Source organism: Nicotiana tabacum, chromosome 6 (genome assembly GCF_000715075.1).
Source record: "Nicotiana tabacum cultivar K326 chromosome 6, ASM71507v2, whole genome shotgun sequence".
Lineage (NCBI taxonomy): Eukaryota > Viridiplantae > Streptophyta > Magnoliopsida > Solanales > Solanaceae > Nicotiana > Nicotiana tabacum.
Genome location: NC_134085.1, coordinates 76,960,223 through 76,968,096, shown reverse-complemented (window position 1 = coordinate 76,968,096; position 7,874 = coordinate 76,960,223). Strand labels below are relative to the sequence as shown.

Genomic DNA, 7,874 nt, shown 5'->3' with positions numbered 1-7,874 from the left:
AGAAAACTATGACAAATTCGAAAAGTAAAGATTAAAAATGCAAAGTGAACTATTTTTTTGTGATTTTTCTTCATTTTTTGTAATATTAAATAACTAATTATCCTAAAAAAAATATATATAAAATTGAGTCCTAAATGCAAATGCACTATTTTGTATTTTTCATTAATTAAGTAAAATGAAATGCACAGACAAATGCAAATAATTAACAGAAAATGCCACAAAATCCACAAAAATTGCAAATAATGAAAAGAAATTATTTTGTTTTGAATTTATGGGAGTAATTCATATAGGGCAAAAATCACGTGCTCACAGTACTTATTAGTAAATGCTCATGCACTTGTGACACCGGATTTTGGGATGTTCTAGAAGTTATTTGTGTTTTTGCTTAGCATTTACACAATTTTATTATCTATTCTATTTAAGTTGTAAGCTTTTATGATTTTAATGCATTGATTTCTTTATCTAATAAAATTCACGATTTCAAAAAAAAATAAAATGCATAATTAAGTTGGTAGTTCACTATTGGCTTGCCTAACAGCGATGTTGGTTGCCATCACGACCTATAGTGAGTTTTGGGTCGTGACACGTTCAACCTCCACCCTTCAGCCAATTTGATCCAATGGCTCCAAAATGATCTCCCATCCACATAAAGCTGTCCCAACCCGGCCTACCCCACCCCACAGGACTCTCTCTAACCCCCATTTCCCCTCCATCTCTCTCCACCGCCCGCCGAAAATCATCTCACGTCGGGGGGCCACCTCCAAACAACTCCAAATCATTACCCTGCAATCACCAGCCTTTCCTCATTTCAAATCCATTATTAGTTTTCCAGAAATCCCTTCCAATATTTTCATTTAGTAGATCTAGAATCGGACCAAAACCTAAAACTTCACCTTTCTTTCTCTTTAATCTTTGCCCGAATGAAGTTAAAACTCACACCAATCGATGTATCTTGATGAGTGCTGTCAATTCGTGTTAGTCTTATCCCATTTTGTGGCTGCTAGAATCCTATCAAACCCTGGTTGATCGTCCAGTTCCCCTCATCACCTTGCATCATCTCCTCCGACCTAGCGAAAGGTATTTCTACATATAGAACTGGCCGGCGTAAAATAATTTCGGTTAGTGCAAGTTTAATAATTCCCCCGGCTCACCAAAATTTTTGTTGGCCGCTTGTGTTAATCTAATAGGTACTGTTTCCCTCTGTTTCATTCATTTTGTTTTCATTTTTATGAGTGTTGTTTGCTTTGATTCGTAGTTGAACAATCACATGTTTAATCTTTGATCAAATAGCATTAGAAATTAAGGGCATTCTTCAGTTAGTTTGATTTCATCTTTAGCCATTTAGTTGATATCATGAGTTGGCCTGTTCGAATTCTTTTGTTGTTTTATCATTAGTAATTAGTTATTGTTCTTAGGTTGTAGTTAATTTTAATTCATATTGGCAGTTGAGTTAACTCTAGAAATCACTGAAAGATTAAGAGTTAGTTCAGGGATAAATTTTGAGAGAATTTTTTGAGTCAATTATTTATGAAGTTTCTAGAAAGGGGGTCTTAAAGACTACTTAGCAAAAGAGAAGAGGAAAGGGATCTTTGTTAGAGACTTTAGAGTAATAAACAGAAGATGGGAGGTAAGAAACCGAAAATAGAAGGAAAAGGAAACAACAGAAAAAATGGTGAATTCTGTTATAAAAGGACACCCAACACATTCACACTAACTGATTGATTCATTCTCACGCATTTGCAAAATACTCTACTCCTATCAACTTCTAGAAATTTTAATTTCCCATATTTGAAAAACAAAAACAGTCACAAAAAGAGATTAAAACTATTTTTTCTAAGTTATACTTAGCTGCTGCTGATTCTCTGGGTTTTCTAAATTGGTTAAGCTGAAAATTGTTGTATCACTGATGCTACCCGTTTAGCTATGTTGTTTCTTTGGATCAGCTTTCACTATAACAACCCGACCAGTCGTTTTGAGCATTTGAACTTTGCTCGGTAATTTGAGGGCACGAATATCTCCGCATAATGTATTATGACTTTTGTGAATCATCGATTTTGGTTTTCAGGTTGTTCAGTATCGATTTGAAAGAATGAACTGCATGATAGAAGTTTTAAGTTGGGAGAGCTGACCAAGTTGGACTTTTTAGCATTTCATCTCAGATTGGAGTTTTGATGGTTTTATTAGATCTGGATGGTGATTTTGGATTCGGTCGTATTTTCGGATTTGCAATTGGATATTTCTAGAAGGATTCGGCACTAATTGGCGAAAATTGGAATTTGATGGTTTGGAAAAGTTCATTAAGTTTGATTTGGAGTGTGATTCGTCATTTCGATGTTTATATGCGTGATTTGAGGCCTCGAGTAGGTCCCTATTAGTTTATGGAACTTGTTGGTATGTTCGGATAGGGTCCCGAGGGGCTTGGGTGAGTTTCAAATAGATTTGGGTTGTGTTGCACTCGTTTTTAATGTTTCGACGTCGTTTATTCAAGCATAAATGGTGCTACATTAAGCAAATAAGCTCCAATTTCTGCTTTTATTGAAGCATTAGATCCGTATCGTAATTACGGAGCCATATAAAAAAGAATCGTCAAATTTGGACATCGTATGAGGAGTTTATGATCATTTTACCAAGAATTGGGTTGCCAGATTTTTCAGATTAATTACAAAATTGCAACTGACATCATATTTAAAAATCTGCACTATTTTTAAATAATGAAACCAACATATCTCTTTCAATACAAGGTCAAATGGAGTGATTCAAGAGACTAACTTGACTATAATTTCACAAGGAACCCAATGGAGGCATCAAAAGCGAGTTTGGAGATTATTTGACACACGAAACGAGGCAGAACAGTATTAAAATGAAGGTTTTATTCATATAACATATTTTGAGTTGGGAAGTTCAGAATCGGGCATATTTTGAGGCGATTTTCACTAATTTTTGGTTATATTTCGTAAATCCATCTTCGTTTTTGGTAATTGGTTTGTGAATTTAAAGAGAAAATTGGGGGGTTTTGCCTAAAGTTTCATAATGTCAATTTTTGAGTTTTGAATATCGATTTGAAGTCAGATTTGAGTAAAACTTGTATGGTTGGACTCGTAATTGAATGAGTTATCAGATTTTGTGAGTTTTGTTGGGTTCCAAAGTGCGGGCCTGGGTTATGACTTTTTGGCCTGTGAGCACGTGATTTTTGTTTTACGCGACAATCGCTCCAAAAGAAACAAAAATAATAGCGATCGGTCTTGCTGTACAATTTTCGGATCTTTCACGTGGCATTTTGTTAATTATCTATGATTTTTGTCCATTTTTATTATTATTGAAACAAAATACAAAAAAATGTGTGTCATATGCAGTTTGAACCGTAATCCGGTTATTAAATAGAAAAATCATAAATAAGCATCTTTGTCCGTGATTGTTGTTTTGTTTGATTTTACCTGCTTTAAATATTTTAATATATGTGTGCAAATAATTGTATTAAGTGTTTAATTAATGAATTTCTATTTTTGATTTATTTAGGTTTTGTTTTTAAAATAAAAAATATAATAAAAGAGAGTGCAGAATTGGGTTGAAATCGGTTTGGGCTTGTTTTCATTTTAATTCGAGGCCCAAAATCAAACCCAAAACCCCATGTGTACCCGGCCCACACCAGCTGACATCCAGAACGTCCAAATGACGTCGTAGTGACCTAGTCTGATCTAGGCCGTTGATCTCAGATTGATCAACGGCCAAAGTCACTTCCTCATAACCCATAAACAAAACCCGACCCATTTCACCTAGACCGACCCAACCCCCTTTAGTCTAAAAACGACACCGTTTCCCGTTAACTGAAGGATCCTGGCCTTCCATCTCGCCTCATCCAACGGCTGAAATCAATCCACCCATTCCAAATATAAGCTTCCTACCATACCCTGCCCCCTATCCAAGACCCCAGCCTTCGTCCTCATCCCCTTCCCCACGAAACCCTAGCCGCCCCTTATTCCTCACCATTAATTCCGGCGGCATGAACGCCGGTGGCCTTCACCTTAACACCCTAGGGCCACCTTGACACCCTGAACATGAATCCACCAACCTTTCAGCTCGAATCCTATCCCACCTTCTCGAATCTTCATTTGAAGATTCGAGCAAAACTCGATCCACACCGATCCACCCCAGCTTCGCACCAGACAGTCCCCGAACCTCCCTCGTGACCAAACCATACTTGGTTTGGTCCAAATCTAACCAGGGAAACACGAATCCCAGATCTGATTTTTTGAACCCTAGGGTTCCTCGTGCCTGTTCCGTGCATGTTTAAACCCAGAGATTAGGGTCAAATGGACCTTAATCGAAGTGTTTCTCATTTGAGAAACACTTCGATTAAAGTCCGTTCAACCTTGAGAAGGGTCTGTTCAAACACAAGTCGATTTTTCTGATTTTTCTTTCAAAGATTTTAAGGTAAGTTTGTTTTCTCTTCTTTATTTCAGTTCGTGTGTTTGTTAAAGGTCTATTCGTATGGCCAAACGTCTTGTTCAAATTGTGTTTTGAATTTTACCAACTGTTTTTGCACACCTTGCCTGGACCTCTGTATTTGATCAAATGTTTCCTCATTCACTGATAATGTGTGTGTATGTAAACTGCATAATTGACTGAATTGAAACTGTTTGAGTAATCAATCCCCAAGTTAACCTCTGTATTGACAAGTGCAATCTAACCCCTTGTTGATACTGTTTGATTCTAATCCTTGGCTTTGATTGTATATGTTGTAATTAGTATAGTCGATTCGATACATGTCGTCAAATAGTTTTAGCTGTTTGAATGGTAACAACTTGATTTGTCTTGCTGAACCTTGTTTGAATCAAATTGAGAATCAACTATAGCTACTTACAATTGATGTAGTTGAATCAGAAATATAAAGGGATTGATTTTGTTTAGTTGCAGTCAGAATTGGAGGGCATGTGTACTTGTGCACAACATGTGCATAAAGGCCCTTTTTGATTAAAATAGTTTGACAGCACATGCTGTCAGATTATATTCTTGCTGCCCATGGCCTGTTTTAGTTTAATAAATGTTAAAAGGGGACTGTCAGGGAATATGATGGGGGTTCCTAATTTTAAAAGTTTGAGTGGAAAAACAGCTAAAAAGGAATAGTTTCTGAGGTGTTCGAACATGCTGGGGAATAGCCTAATGTTAGGCTTATAAAAGGGGGAGATACACATTGAGAGGGATAGATACAGACAGAGGGGACTGAATATTTGAGAATTGGAAATTCTGAAAAAACAGAAAAAACTGGAAAAGATTTCTTTCTGATAACTCAAGTATAATTTCAAAACTGAAGATTGACATTGGATTTTGAAAAGAAAGGTGATAGGGAGAGGGATATCACAAAAATCAGAAACTGTTTTCTTCCTGCTGTTTGTTTGATTCTTAGTTTGTTCAAACTGTTCAATCAGTTCTGTCTTCTTTCAATTGTCGGCTAAGTCTATTGTTGGGTTTATATTGGTTGTTTCTCCTGGAATTGGATTGCCTGGATCTCTATTTTCTATGCTACTGGTTATTGCTATTTTTCTGCCATTTTTCCACCGGCTCTAACTGTATCTTGCACTGGGAGTTGTTCTATTTGTTACCTGCTGTTACTGCTGCTGTTTGGTGTTGCCATTGTTACTCTGCTGACCTCCCTTCTTCTTCAATTGTGAATACTTCCAGGTACACAACTTCTGAAATCATGTGATTGTTGAAAGTTTGAAGTTTGAAGCAGAAATAAAGAAATGAACATCTGTTTACTTTACGATCCTTGTGTTCAAAAATAGGTTGAATGGTAGCTTGGTCTGTATTTGTTTAAGTTAGTTCCAACCACGATTGCTCTGTATGAATTATGCACATCTTGATTGACATATCAGATAATATTGTTTGTTAGATCAGACGTATTTTCAATGTGTATAACTATTAGGTTTCGATTTAGCTATGACAGTATAATATAGAATCGTGGTAAGCATCTGTATGTATCTTGTTTAGACTTTTGAATTGTCAAATCTGTTATATTCGGTTCCATTTAATTTCAAGATAAGTGTACCCCAAACTAGTTCTCATGCGGCGTTACGTTAATAGGGTGATAATGTATGCCAACCCTCTTGTTAGATTACTTGTTCCTATATAGGTTCGATATGGGCTTCAATATAGATTCATTGTTTCGAAATAATGCGATGACTTTTGAGGAAAACTAATAGGCATTTTCGAATCCAATTAGTAGTAGTTTTCTTAATAAATAGCCGATTTCATTTATCAAGCCTAAATAAGTTAATTTTAAAATTCAAACTTGAGGGTTGTTTAATGTAAATTTAGTATGTGTTATTAGTTCGCTTGCAATCCCCCTTAGCAAATTAACAAAGCTCATTCACTCCTTGAAGACAAGGCATGAGGTAATTCTCATCTCATAAACAACCAATTAGGTAATCAAACAAAATTCGGATTCGTTAAACATAGTAGATATTTAGTATGTAGTTGCTTAAACAAGTAAGTTTGGTCTTTCCCTTTTATTTTTAGAGACAAATATAACAGAAATGTAGCCGCTTTAGGATATCCTTTTTTTAAAAAATAATGAGACGAGCCTCGCCAAATAAAAATGCAAATTGCGGGGCCCTCAATAACTAACCATAATAAATATTTAGAATTCAGGACAGGCCGTTTAGTGAATCTCATGGCCTTCTCCAAAAATAATAACGCGTTAGACTCTTCAGGCACGACTTAATTAAATTATATTCTTAAATTCGGGTGCACATTGATGTGACCCAAATCCAAATCTCAACGGAGTCAAAATGTGTTGACGATCACGGGTGCATTGATTGTGACGTGGTTCGAGATGCATTTTCACGACGTTGCAATTCTATAAAAATAAATGATAATAATAAAAGCGGTTTTAAACTTAATAAAAGCACATAAGTCACAACATGTATTTAATCAGATATTTAGCCATTATAACAATTTAAGCGACCGTGCTAGAACCACGGGATTTGAGGGTGCCTAACACCTTCCCTCGGGTCAACAGAATTCCTTACTTAGAATTTCTGGTTCGCAGACTTCATTTGGAAAAGTCGAAAATTTCCTCGATTTGGGATTCAAGATAAACCGGTGACTTGGGACACCAAAAGCCAAACCTTTCCCAAGTGGCGACTCTGAATTAAATAAATAATCCCATTTCGAATATTGTCACTTAAATTGAAAAAACTCCCCCCCGCGCATTTTTAATCCTTTGGGGCGGGCGCGCAAAAAGGAGGTGTGACAGCTCGGGCGACTCTGCTGGGGACTTAACCCAGAACCACTGGTTCAGGGTTCAAGAATTCGAGCTTGGAATAATTATTATATTTGGCTTTATTATCTGATCTTTATTACATGTTTTTGCATAACGTGCTAAATGTTGTCTTTTACCGCTTTGATATTATCTGAACTGTATATAAACTGTGCCGAAACCTTTCTCTTCTTACCTCCGGGGAGAAGCTCGCTGGTCGAGACTCCCTATTCTGTTAGTGTCAATACCTGAAATAAGAAAGAGGTCGGACAAGTTACAAAGCCGGATGATCTCGCGGGTCCCCGGTACGTAGCCCCCTCCTCGACTCGAGTTGTCCGCTCGGGTACACAGTCTAGAACAAATACCCAGGTTATAAACCTAGTATAACGAAACTTCATGCCGGATCCCTAGTAGGAACGCTTATTTGCATCATGTTGCATTTGACTTAGGAGACTCAACACAGGGGTTGGGTCTGTCTAGGACAGGCAACCTGAAATGAAAAGACCATCCTGCTGCATCCTATTTGTTTTGCGCATTTATTTGCTTCAGTTCCGCATGCTGACCGGTTTCTAAAAAGGGGGAAAATAACAGCGTAGGGAGATAATTACTTATCTTG

At 36.8% G+C, this 7,874-nt stretch overlaps 1 long non-coding RNA gene across 1 annotated transcript; it reads left to right on the top strand.

The window, feature by feature from the left end:
* Positions 1-663: 663 nt before the first annotated feature.
* Positions 664-2,644, top strand: LOC107779859 (uncharacterized). The gene is made up of 2 exons (XR_001646704.2): positions 664-1,187; positions 2,066-2,644. It is a non-coding gene; the product is annotated as an uncharacterized LOC107779859 (long non-coding RNA).
* Positions 2,645-7,874: the final 5,230 nt, after the last annotated feature.